The 14,318-nt window shown below is 40.7% G+C and overlaps 1 pseudogene; it reads right to left on the bottom strand.

Moving 5' to 3' along the window:
• Window positions 1-3,621: 3,621 nt before the first annotated feature.
• Window positions 3,622-9,775, bottom strand: LOC148117270 (zinc finger MIZ domain-containing protein 2 pseudogene; annotated as a pseudogene).
• Window positions 9,776-14,318: the final 4,543 nt, after the last annotated feature.

Below are 14,318 nucleotides of genomic sequence, written 5' to 3'. Positions count from 1 at the left end.
CTAGCAGAAAGCTTTCCCAGGGAGATAGTAGCCTTTTTCTTTCTCATCCAGGCACACAAGGTCACTTAGCTCAAACCAACCAGTCACCTGAAAGCTGATAAAGATGGTCTAGCTCAAGGGTAGTGTTCTCTTTGAAGGCAAGAGGAGAGAGTTTGTTTTGTAAAGTGTGAGAGAGCAGAAGTCCTTGTGCCCAAGTCAAAGCATCTTCAAAGATTCTTTTTGTAAACTGTTTTATGCTGTTCTTTTCTGTTTTATGATTTGATGATGTATGCCTTTGCCAAGTTCATTGATTGTAAAAAAGAAATATATAATCCTGCACTGAAGTAAGTAAATCGCAACAGCATGTCTCAACATTGAGAGTGTCTGTGTGTCACTTTCCTTGCCGTATCCTGATTTCTCCTGTGCCTGCACCCTGATTCCCTTACAGTCTGAGTGGCTCCCCTGAGCCGGTCCATAGCAGTTATTTTTGTTTCTTTTCCTTAGTAATTAATGAAAACACAGTGGTGTTGACATTTCAGCATGTGACAGGAGCAAACTAAATTATATAAACTTTTGCTATGTCCTTCCAATGCAGTGTATTTCCACTTCAATACATGAAGAACCTAAATATAATTAGATGGTTTTATATGCTTCTTTGTTAAATATCTTGAAGAAATAAGCCTTTCTCTGTTTGATAATCACATTTAAGTATCAAATATGAAAGACTCCCTGTATTTTTTGCTATACAATATTATAGCAATTGTGGCAAATTTAATACAAAAGAAGTATAAAAATACAAAAGATTCATTCAGAATCATGTATATCATGAAGAAAGAGTTATGCACACGTCCTAAATGTCTTTCTAAGCTAATACAATAAAAGGTAGTCTCAAGCTGGTGGTTTGTGGCAGGTGGTTGAAATTTTGAATAGGCTAACTCAAGAATGGCTCCAGGTCAGGTGGCAGAAACTATAGGGAAGGCTAATTCAATCATACAGGTCAGTATAGCCCCACTCCTGAACATTGTATAGGGACTCAGGCTCCTTCTCTCTCTGGTTCTATGCTTCATGAATTAAAAGAATCTTCCCAGCCAGAAGCTCTTTACCATATTCTGCCTTGCTGAAGTTCCAAAGCAGTGCAATTAAACAAGCATGGTGAAACGTCTAAAGCTAAGAAACAAACTTCTCTTCATTACTATAGTCTATTATGTCAGGCATTTTGCACAATGACAGAAGGCAGATGTCAAAAAAATGTGAAAAAAAAGCCTCCAAGATGGTAACATGGAAACCTTGAATTCTGCTGAGAAGAGAGTGAACATCACCTTGCCTTGAACAGAACATGTACCAAGAACATGGAAAACAAAGTGTGGTTCAAGAGGGTAAACAACTTCTTTCTGTGCACTAATACACTGTGGAGAAACAGATAAGCCACAGAAATATTAGGCCAATGAGTGGCAGGAACCTTGTGTTGTCTGTTCATTTTTGCTGACTAAAATAATATCCCAGTCCAACCTTTGGTAAATGAGTATGAAGTAAAGAAAAACTGAGCCACTCCATGTGTAATGTGTGTAGATTCATTTTCTCACTGCTAAATCCAGATAGTATCCAGCAAGATAAAGAAAGCAGCCTTAAATAGAGAAGTTTAATACAATTTAGTGGATAAAAGCATTGGCTTCAATAATTACCTGTCCTCCAAAATCATATCCAGGAAATGTTAGAGTGTTGTGACTGCTCTCAAGTACCCACAAGTACATCTTAGTGAAGATTTCATGATGTAGTCTTTCCACATCATCTACCTAAAACTTTAGTAAATAAGATGAAGCATTATCAAGAACAATTGTCAAGAGACACACAGACTCTCTGGAAGTCTCCATCTGCTTGCAAGATATTTACTATAGAAATTCGTTACATACCTATATTTTTAACTGTATTTTGATACAACATAAAAACCTTACATATCCAGTCTATATGGGATAAAGAAAAAATATAATCAATACTTAAAGAAAATGTGTGAAGATTAAACTGTATCGGATAATAATTTATTTTAAAACATTTAATAATGAAAGGTATTGTATCCAGACAAAACTGAGCTGAATCACAAATTCATCCAGGTTAAGTAATCCAAGTCATGTCATTTCTTGTTGCATCTCGCAGTATTCATTTCAATCATGCCTGCACAACTGCCAGTTTCTACCTATCTACATTGCCTTGCAAGTTCCATCTTGCATAGCAATGCACAGAGACAGGATAAATCATGCATTTAAGCCCATCAAGGGTGTTAAATGCTCAAGGAGCATCATGAGCATGGGCATAATAACTGGATTTAAAGAAATATTGAACATTCAGAGTTGGGAACAGCAACTTAGTGCTCAGATGAGACCAGAAACTATAGACTGTGTTAAAAGGCAGTGATTAACTGCCAGATGTTGCAAGGTGCCAGAGATACTATGCAAGAGGTTCACACTTTTCCTAGTACATTGAATTGTTGCTGATATTCAGCATTTTTAAATGGTTGGCATGAAGGAACTCAGGAAGCAGCTTAAAATCATTTTAAGAAAGCTCACAGAATGTCAGATGTAAGAAATCCAAACTGGTTGGTAGGATTCTGCGGAGAGAAAGCAGAAAAGGATTTCTGAAAAATGAGGACCAGAAGAGGGGAACTATATCTGTGAATCTAGAACAAACTGTTTTGCATACCAACAGTAAATTATTTGAGCTTTTACACACTTAATAGTCTTGTGGGCCTGTGAGAGATACTTTACCACTGTAAGAAGTAATATTTTAACCTTGTCAATATGTATAACATATTATTATAAAGTAGTATTAAAAACTTAGTGAAAATGCTATTAAATTAGGAAATACAGCATAACCAAGGGGGAGCTATTTTACTTGTTCTGAAGAGGAGGAACAGAAGGAGCAACCAACTGGAAGCTCCTTTTAGCCTGTCCATAAATAACAGCCTCTCCAGACATGGCCTGAACCTTAGAGATTTTCCTCATGATGTGACATTACCATCTACAGGTGTATGAATATGTGCACCTGGGCCAGAACATAAAGTCTTTCAGTTCCCCCTCTTTACCTCTCGATGGACAGTGGAGGGCTGCATTTTTCTTTTGGTCTTCATGTTTCTGTAATGAACGCTGTGCCTATGCATGTTCATCTGATTACACTTTTTGCAAGCCCATTTTTCTATTCAATTACAGAAAGATTTCATTCCATGTCTGTTTTTTTGTTTTTGTTTTTGTTTCCCCATGAGGGAGTCCTTTAATAGATCGCACAGACAAGAGACACAACAGGCCAGCGCCCTGCTTGCAGGCCCAGGCGCTTTGCCAGCAGATGCAATGGCCTCCCCCACCTGGGTGTGGGCCACAGGGTGGAGATGAGGTGGTTTAAAAAACACAGCTGTACTAATTCTTCACTTTCACAGAAAAGAGGAACTTGGGGGAGCAGCTCACTGGAGAATTTACACAGAGCTGAGTCTGAAAGCCCACCCCTAAAGGAGCTGAACCTCCGAGCTCCCCCTGAGCTGCCTGCATTCAGTAAGGGGCAGACACCACATGGAAGGCCCAGGCCAGTCCACAGAGGAACATGCTGGCTTACACAGCTGTCCCTCCCTTTCCCAGCTGTTGGCATTTCTACACTATGTACATTGTTGTGCTTTATTGCCCCCACCCCAGCCTCTGCCTGAAGCTCAGGGTGGAGGGGGGAACCCCCGGACCACATTCAGCTGGGTGAGAGCACCAGGCCCCCACAGGCTGGTGCTCTGTATCGTTCTGAGCCTGCCAGGCTCAAGCCACTGGAGCTGCAGACCAAGAGTATGGAGCCAGCCTTGCCAGCCAGCTCTTCTGAGGAGAAGCAGAAACAGAGGGTCAGTGCTGGACAAGATGCAGGCCGGGTGGGAGCAGGCAGGGCGGAAGGACAAGTGCAAGGCCATGAGTCTGGGGTGTAGGGTTGTGTGCACACGCAGCTGATGGGGCCTGCAGGGCACCTCGCAAGACCCATTCTGTAGCAGTGAGCTTGATAGAGGGTGGGTGTGAGGACCACTGGCCTGGGGCCCCTTGGAGCACAGGGCTGCTTCCAGTTCATCAGGGGCTGGTCCCAGCTCAGGGTGTGTGCATGAGGGATTCAGGGAGAACCACCAGGCATCCTGCGGGGTTGGGTGAGAAGGGAAGGCTGTGGTGAATCTGTAAGTGTGGCCTTGCCAGGCCAGGGGTTAACACACGATCAGTTCTCAAAGAGTGAGAGCAGGTCATCGCTGCTGTTTGTGGGGAGGTCAGGTGGACCCAGGTAGGAGAGCATTTCGTCAGGATTGGTCAGTTCTGGGAGCAGATCCAGAGCTGGTTCTGGGGCCTCCCCTGCCCCAGTCATGCTGGGAGGTCCCATCATGCCCATGGCAGGATTGAAGGCCAGTTCGCTGATGGGCCCTGTATTTGGTTGACCCAGGGACTGTCGGGATGGAGGGGGAGGATTTGGATGGTGTAGTTGGGAGCCTGGGGTGGGCCCGAGGTTGGGGGTGTGCAATCCTGGTGGTCCAGGATTATGGTCTGGGTCCAGGTGGCCTGCTGGTGCCATCTGGTCTGGGAGGCAAGGAGCAGACTTGTCTGCAGTCAGGAGGCTGCCAGGAATGTCAGATTGGTAGGACATGGGAGGTGGCCCCTGAGTGAATTCAGCAAGGTTTGGGGTGGTGGGTGTAGCAGATGGAAAGGATTCTGGGAAGGTTCCAGGCCCCAGGAAGTTGGAACCCTGGCTGGGGTAGTCGCTGGGGGCAGGGGCCGAAGGGGGCTGCAAAGGGGCAAAGGGGGCAGCGCCCGGGCCCAGAGCTGCGATCATCTCCATCACACTGGGCATGAGCACATGGGCGGGGCTCACAGTGCAGCAGCGTTTCAGCACTGGCCCATCTGGCTCCTCCTTGATGTGCAGGTCAGGCTTCACAGGGACTGGCTTCCAGCTGCACGTGGGGTCGATGGTGATCTCCTCATAGTCTGAATTCTGAATGTAAATCAGGATACCCAGCATGTACTGGTCCACCTCCAGACCCTCCAGCAATGCCGTCTTATTGCACACAGGGCACCTCCAGGTCCCCCGCTCACAGTTGAGCTGCAAGTATGACTCCAGGTCAAAGCACTGTATGTGGCGACAGTCGTGACCACGGGCTGGGAGCTGGATCCTGCGGAAGGTGATGGGGCACTTCAGGGACACCTTGATAGCCGTCTGCTCCACCCCATCCTCTCCATTGGGCCCAGGGGTGCCAGGGATGGTGCCGCTACTGAAGTTCCGCTTTATCTTGGTGATGCAGTGCTCAGCTGGCAAGAGGCGCTTCTTGAGGAGGCCCTGCAGCACAGAGCAGACAGACAGACGGTGTCCATGTCTGTTTTTAAGCTCCCAGAATTGCCCATACTGAGGAAGGAGAAAGGTTTATGAGTAGGTAAAGCCTAAGAATTATTTCTCTCATCTTAAAAACAGGCTACTATTGGAAACATAGTATCTATCCCATGCCCTTACCTCAGAACAATTTTTCTGTAGGAAGTCTTACAGCAAGTGATTACCCGTCCATTGGTGCATGGCCCTTTATACTATTTATGCCTATGTAGAGCATGCATCCAGCCTTGTTTCCGCCTACGGGATTTGGTTTCTGATCTTCATTTGAGTAGAGGATTCTGATTTGTGAGTCTACCCCTAAATAAATGTCTATTTCTCAATTCTGAGCTAGTGTGGGATTTCTTTTAAGCATCCTTCCACATCTGGTGCCCATGTGGATTCAGACTCCAAGCCTAACATGTGGACAGCCTAATGTCCTAGCTGATCCACGGCCCAGACAGTCTCTCAACCCTGCCGTAGAACCCCCAACACAGTGGAGCTTACTGCATGTGGCAACTTGGAAATTTCCCAAACACACACATGACTGCTGCATTCCCTGGAGAGGTTTCCTGGGATGATTCTTTGCCATGTAGCAACTTGTGCGCCTTCCGGTTTCTGCTCCCTGCCTGTGAGTTCTGGGTTTCTTGCTCTGTGTATGGAATTTATTTAATTGCTTTCAAATTGATTCTTTGCCATGTAGCGACTTGTGCGCCTTCCGGTTTCTGCTCCCTGCCTGTGAGTTCTGGGTTTCTTGCTCTGTGTATGGAATTTATTTAATTGCTTTCAAATTGTCAAGAAAAACATATTTCTCAGTATGTAACCAGTACCAAGGCAGGAAACTAAATTGGTTAGGAAACTAAAAAGGTTCAAAACTGTTCCTATCATCACCGCAAATCTTTAACCACGACATATGCCAGATAATAAAAATTATTACACCTAAAACAATTTGCTGGATCTCATAGCAGATAATTAATAAATCAATATGGCAGATTACATTAATATTAAAATTTTAGAAACTTTTTTTTTACTAATTCTAAGGATTTTATTATGTGAGACTTACATATTTATGGTGATATTTCAATTTATTGGGTATTGAGACTCAATTTTTTCCTTCATATTATATCATTAATGAAGAATATGGCACTTTTAGAAATGATACAGTCTTTACAGGTTAATAATAAAGAGCTAGTTGACAGAATTAATACCATCAAAAATAAAAGGTAACCTGAAAAAATTAATACTATTAAAATGATAGCATTAATTTGACAGAAAAAAATTGAATCCATATGTAAGGGTACTATGAAGACATCAGAAAGAATTCATACTGTTGAATTTGACAATCAAAATTTGTTAAAAGTTTATGATAAGTTAGCAGATAAAGTACATCTCCAGGATGGCAATCTGCACACTATTCAATTAATGTCCAAGGATGAGACATTATCTTTAAAGGAAAAACTTCAGACTTTGGAATCACATGTGACAAATGAGGAACAGAGGCTAGAAGGGATAATTAGATTGCATAATAGATTAGTGTGAGCTTACTTACAATAACAATAATAGTGAATAATAGAAAGAATACTTGTGAGCTATTATTTATATGCAATTACATTTGTATATATTCTTGGATATTGATACAAAGTTAAAGTATATTGAATATCGAATGTGTTCATGCTTCTATCTCTGTTTAAAATGTTTTTATATATTGATATATATTTATCATACTGAAATGTACATTTCTACCTCTGATCAAGATACTTATACATTGTTAACATTTTGAGGTCATTGTCCTCACTTGTTACACACCTGTTTATTGCATAATATTCTAATATGAAATATTAACCTTTAAGTTATACAGGTATCAAGAATTATAGATCAATAGTCATCTATGTTTGTCAAACTTATAGTTAGACTAATCAAGTTTTTAGATACATAGAGTTTATATTCGATATAGATAGGTAATCTTCAACCACTTCAAAGAGCTATAGAATATGGCATTTAAATAACATAGGGTTCTGTTAAAGTGAGAAACAATTGCTTCTGGCAGCACTGATCTATTCCTGAGAGAATGTTGAGAACTGAAGACACTTCACTTGGAGCTTGTTTTTTTTTTTCTTGGCAAAACTGGCCTTTGTGCAAAGAACTGCCAATGCCTCAACCACTGACAAGGTACATGGTATCCAGAAATGGATAAGCAGGACTTTCAAATCCTGCCAAGACAGGTTAAGAAGTTTTTGAAAATTTCATGCCTCTGAAAATGATCTGTCAGTTATTCTAGGGCATAGCCAAAGTTGGTTGCTTCAACATTGCAAATGATATTTTGGGTGATTGCCCAGTTAGTTAGTTGTGTCTGTCATTTGTTACACATTTTTGAAGTCTCTTGATTGCACTTCCTGCTTACTCAAGTAATATTATTTCTGTCTTGGACCTTTGATGGGGTTGAAGACTAGATAGTTGTAGTTACTTTCCTCTTATGACTTGGCCAAGTTATTTATTATAAAAGATTTAAACTAGTTAGGATAGGATAATTGTTGAATATATTTGCTCTTATTGAATATATTTGTATTAGGCTTAGAACTCTCTTATTTAAACAAAATGGGAGGTGCTATAGGAAGTCTTAAACCAGTGGTTACCTGCCCACTGGGGCATGACTTCTTATACTATTTATGCTGATGTAGAGCATGTGTCAAGTCTCTTTTCCAACTGCAGGATTCAGTTTCTGATATCGTTTCCAGCAGAGGATTCTTATTTGTGAGTCTACCCCAAAATAAATAACCATCTATTTCTCAGTTCGGAGCTACTGTGGGATTTCTTTTAAACGTCCTTCCATACAGTTTCAAGATGTTTTGTCAGGATGGAAGAATGCTAATTGAGTTAATTGAGAGAGTTCACACTCCTAAGGCACAAGAAAAATTTCTGAAAGATTTTCCCATTCAAATATCTATAAATGATTTAGACAGACAAAGTGTGATCAGGTATACCATCCAAGCCAGGAGGTTGGTGATTTCACTCAAAGAACCATGAAATATTGACAGGTGTTCAAAACATTTGCCATCTATACAATTCAGAATGTTTTTGTTATCACCCATTTTATTGATTTCCAAATCTCAGCAGCATAGGTTAGCAAAGAAGCTAACCTTTCTTCCACTTTATTCAGAAGTAAAGCCAAATATTCATGTTCCCTTAAGATGATACCACTAACTAGGGAAATATTCTCTATTAATTCCATAGCCTGATTAGAGGGTTGGAACCTCAGTTTCTGAGCTTGTAATACTATGCTGGGCCCCCATCATCAAGATAGAGTGCTCTAAGTGAGCACAGGATAACAAGCATTTGATCTCACAGCCAAAATCCTGCCTTAAATCTTGGATCCTCAGTTTAAGGCTCCTGTAGGGAAAAGAGAACATTGAGCACTAAGATCTAGAAATATTATTATAACCAAGCAGGATCAATTAAAACATGTAGTGACAAAATCATTTTTCTTTTTCTTTTTGTCATTCCATGCAGCAACTACCAACAGTACTTTGCTATGCAAGTATTATGTCCTTTACTATTTTCTGTAATCAACTAGTGTTCATAACGACTTGCTATTCCTGTCTTCATGAAACCTCTACATTAGGTATATTTATCAACAGTAGATTCACTCACCTCTACCATAAAATTGAAACCCTATGTAAGAATCAGAGTTTTTAAGACAACATCAACTGAATTAAAATCACCTCACATTGATTTTCAGCATTCTTTATTAGTTCTTAGCTAACTTTGGAAGATTATCTGGTCTTCTTTTCAACAGGTTCCAGAATGTTTTACTATCTTGCCATTTACATAATACACACATTCTTATTGAAAAGCTAAGTTCTTGGCAATAACACCTGAAGACCATCAATCATGCTTTTCAGTTCCCTGTGTTTCTCATATGTTTAATTTTCTAATGTGGAGACAAAAGGGGTCAAGTCTTTATCATTGCTGTCAGTGTCTTCTTATGCCCATTCATTGAGGAGACAGCAGTTAACAACTACAAAAAAATCTCTAAACAGTACATGTTTTTTTTTATTTGCCACCAATCCTCAGAAGTCTTTGCACTCATGTCTTTTTTCTATGTAATAATAACACTGTAACACAAATCTCTCAACAGTGTGCTCAATCACATGCAATGCATATTCAATATTTTAAGACACTTGATTTCAAAATGACCTCAAGTTTTGGTCTAACAGTCCTACATTCTTTATCACTATGTGCATATATTACCCTTGAAAGAGAAACAGGCTGTGGTATAATCTCGTGTCTTAATATGACTCTATTAAACAGAGTTTTACCTAGAACTTGAGTTTTGGACAGGTAGGAACTGAAGTCATGTCACCATGGTTGTCAGGAGTTCACAATGGTGTCCCTGCATGCTTAATGCTCCTATATGGAGACAGGTAAAGGGACAAACCTTCACCATTGCCTAAACTATATTCTTATGCGCATTCTTGAAGGCAGCAGAGTATAGTGGAATAAAAATCTCACTTGATATCTCCTCAAGAGCGTAAATTGCTGCAGACTCATTGCTCAGGAGATGATGTATAGCAAGATCCAATAATGTGAGCAGCTCCTTGTCCATATTAATGAACCTGCCTAATGAAAGAAATATTTCTAAAATGTGACAGATGTCCAAAGAATCTTCTTTGCAAAAATTGCTGGCAACATAGATAAGTATTTGTAGAATAAATAGATGACTTCAAACTCTATTACACAGCTACAGTATTGAAAACAGCTTGGTGCTGGCATAAGAACAGAGAAGTCGACCTATGGAATTGAATAGAAGACCTGGATATTAACCCACAAACCTATGAACACCTAATTTTCGAAAAGGGAGCTAAAGGTATGCAATGGAAGAAGGAAAGCATCTTTAACAAATGGTGCTGACATAACTGGATGTCAACCTATAGAAGAATGAAAGTAGATCCATATCAATCACCATGCACAAAACTCAAGTCCAAATGGTTTCCATTGAAGAAGTGTGAGCCAAAGAAGCCCTTTCCTTCTGAACATGCTTTTTGGTTATAATGATTTGTTGCAGTAATAGAAACACTAAGTAAAGAAAGGTACTCTTCATGCTACCAAAAGAGAAATGCAAACACCAACCCTACCACTAAAATTTGACCAACAATCTGTCCTGCATACAAAATATTCAAGGGTAATAGTGCTACATAACTAGTGGAAGTAGCAAATAGGTAACTGATTTACCTAAGGACCAGTTCAGTAATGGAACCATGCCTGGTATACTGCTTGAGACACTAGATATTCCAGAGACCCATGGTAAAGACAAATAACACTAGTAATCTTTTTTTTTATTTTTTTTTTATTTTTTTGTAATTTTATTAAATTATAAAAAGTTTCCATTTACGCCCCTCCTCCCAACGCCCTCCCACTCCCCCCCTCCCTCTCCTCCTCCCTCTTTGTCCCCTAGGGAAGTCAGGGTCTCCTGCCCTGTGGGAAGTCCAAGTTCCTCCCCCCTCACTCCAGGTCCAGGAAGGTGAGCATCCAAACAGACTGGATCCCAAAAATCCAGTATATGCAGAGGAAACCAGTCCCAGTGTCATTGTCAATGGCTTCTCGGAAAGACTGCAGGCCAGCCACATTCAGAAAATCCGGCCACATTCAGAGAATCTGGTTGGATCACATGCTCGTTCAGTCACGGTCCATCTGGCCTTGGTAAACTCTCATTAGATCTGACCCCTTGTATCAGTGGGTGATAGTATCCCTCGCAGTCCTTCGTCATTTTCTTCCTCCTTTTGCTCCTCGTTTGGATCTTGGGGGGCTCAGTTCGGTGCTCCAACGCGGGCCTCCATCTGTATCGTCATCCAACACCAGATGAGGGATCTATGGTGATAAGCAAAATATTCATCAGTATGGTCACGGGCCAAGGCCGGTTCAGGCACCCCCTCCTCTGTCCAGAGAACAATCTGGGGATCTCTCCTTGGACCTGGGATCCCATATATAATCAAGTTTTCTGTAAACTCTAATATGACTCCCTTAGTTGAAATATATTCTTCCCTGATCCCACATTCATCCTTCCTCCCTTCCCCCCATCCCGGTCAACCGAGCTTTCTCCATTCCTCCCCTACTCCCTTCTCTCTAACCCTCTCCCCTTCCATCAACCCTCCCACCCCCCACCCATGCACCCAAGGTTACCTGGGACTCTTGACTATTTCCTACCTCCTGGCGGATAGGTAAATAATCTTCATCAGGTTCGTCTTCTTATTTAGCTTCTCTAGGATCACGAATAATAGGCTCAAAGACCTTTAATTATGGTTAGAATCCACTTATGAGTGAATACATACCGTGTTCCTCTTTTTGGGTCTGGCTTACCTCACTCAGTAAAGCGTTTTCTATGTCCATCCATTTGCATGCAAAATTCAAGATGTCATTATTTTTTACCGCTGAGTAAAACTCTAATGTGTATATATTCCACACCTTTTTTAACCATTCTTCTATTGAGGGGCACCTAGGCTGTTTCCAGGTTCTGGCTATTACAAATAGTGCTGCTATGAACATAGTTGAACAAACGCTTTTGTAGTATGTTTGGGCATCTCTAGGGTATATTCCCAAGAGAGGAATTGCTGGGTCCTGAGGGAGGTTGACTCCCAGTTTCCTGAGAAACCTCCACACTGATTTCCAAAGTGGCTGCACAAGTTTGCATTCCCACCAACAAGGGATGAGTGTTCCCCTCATTCCACATCCCCTCCAGCATAGGTTATCATTGGTGTTTTTAACTTTAGCTATTCTGACAGGTGTAAGATGGTATCTCAAAGTGGTTTTGATTTGCATTTCCCTGATCGCTAAGGAGGTTGAGCATGACCTTAAGTGTCTTCTGGCCATTCGAAGTTCATCTGTTGTGAATTCTCTGTTCAGATCAGTACCCCATTTTTTAATTGGGTTAATTAGAGTTTTAGTGTCTAGTTTCTTGAGTTCTTTGCATATTCTGGAGATCAGACCTTTGTCTGATGAGGGGTTGGTGAAGATCTTCTCCCAGTCAGAAGGCAGCCTTTTTGTCTTACTGACAGTGTCCTTTGCTTTACAGAAGCTTCTCAGTTTCAGCAGGTCCCATTTATTCATTGTTTCTCTTATTGTCTGTGCTGCTGGGGTCCTACTTAGGAAGTGGCCTCCTGTGCCTATATCTTGTAGACTACTTCCCACTTTCTCTTCTATCAGGTTCAAAGTGGACAGATTGATGTTGATGTCTTTAATCCATTTGGACTTGAGTTTTGTGCAAGGTGATAGATATGGATCTATTTTCATTCTTCTACAGGTTGACATCCAGTTATGCCAGCACCATTTGTTAAAGACGCTTTCCTTCTTCCATTGTATACCTTTAGCTCCCTTGTCAAAAATTAGGTGTTCGTAGGTTTGAGGGTTAGTATCTGGGTCTTCTATTCGATTCCATAGGTCGACTTCTCTGTTCTTATGCCAATACCAAGCTGTTTTCAATACTGTAGCTCTGTAATAGAGTTTGAAGTCAGGGATAGTAATGCCTCCAGAAGTTCCTTTATTGTATAAGATTGTTTTGGCTATCCTGGGTTTTTTGTTTTTCCATATAAACTTAATTATTGTTCTCTCAAGGTCTGTGAAGAAGTTTGATGGGATTTTGATGGGGATTGCATTGAATCTGTAGATTGCTTTTGGTAGAATTGCCATTTTTACTATGTTGATTCTCCCAATCCAAGAGCAGGGGAGGTCTTTCCATTTTCTGGTATCCTCCTCAATTTCTCTTTTCAAAGGCTTAAAGTTCTTGTCAAATAGGTCTTTCACATCCTTGGTTAGAGTAACCCCAAGATATTTTATGGTGTTTGTGGCTATCGTGAAAGGTGATGTTTCTCTGACTTCCCTCTCCGTTTCTTTATCCTTTGTGTATAGGAGTGCCACTGATTTTTTTGGAGTTGATCTTGTATCCTGCCACGTTACTAAAGGTGTTTATCAGCTGTAGGAGTTCTTTGGTAGAGTTTTTGGGGTCGCTTATGTACACTATCATATCGTCTGCAAATAACGAAAGTTTCACTTCATCCTTTCCAATTCGAATCCCCTTGATCCCCTTATGTTGTCTTATTGCTATTGCTAGAACTTCAAGCACTATATTGAAGAGGTATGGAGAGAGTGGACAGCCTTGTCGTGTTCCTGATTTTAGTGGAAAGGCTTTGAGTTTCTCTCCATTCAATTTGATGTTAGCTGTCGGCTTGCTGTATATTGCTTTTATTATATTTAGGTATGATCCTTGTATCCCCAGTCTCTCCAACACCTTTATCATAAAAGGGTGTTGAATTTTGTCAAACGCTTTTTCAGCATCCAATGAAATGATCATATGATTTTTTTCTTTCCGTTTATTTATATGATGGATTACATTGATAGATTTGCGTATGTTGAACCATCCCTGCATCTCTGGGATGAAGCCTACTTGATCATAATGGATGATTTTTCTAATGTGTTCTTGGATTCGGTTTGCCAGTATTTTATTGAGAATTTTCGCATCGATGTTCATGAGTGAGATTGGCCTGTAATTCTCTTTCTTGGTTGTGTCTTTGTGTGGTTTTGGTATTAGGGTGACTGTAGCTTCATAAAAGGAGTTTGGCAGTGACTTTTCTTTTTCTATATTGTGGAATACATTAAGGAGTATAGGTATTAGCTCTTCCTGGAAGTTCTGGTAGAATTCTGCATTGAAACCATCTGGTCCTGGGCTTTTTTTGGTAGGGAGATTTTTGATAACAGCTTCTAGTTCTTCACGACTAACAGGTCTATTTAGATTGTTCACCTGGTCTTGGTTCAACTTTGGTATATGGTACTTATCTAAAAAAATGTCCATTTCTTTTACATTTTCCAACTTTGTGGCATATAAACTTTCGTAGTAAGATCTAATGATTCTCTGTATTTCCTCTGTGTCTGTGGTTATGTCCCCCTTTTCATTTCTGATCCTATTAATTTGCAAGTTCTCTCTCTGCCGTTTGATTAGT

This window comes from Myodes glareolus, chromosome X, assembly GCF_982192425.1.
Source record: "Myodes glareolus chromosome X, mMyoGla1.1, whole genome shotgun sequence".
Lineage (NCBI taxonomy): Eukaryota > Metazoa > Chordata > Mammalia > Rodentia > Cricetidae > Myodes > Myodes glareolus.
The sequence above is the reverse complement of the archived record's forward strand: the minus strand, read 5'-3'. Positions and strand labels throughout refer to the sequence as shown.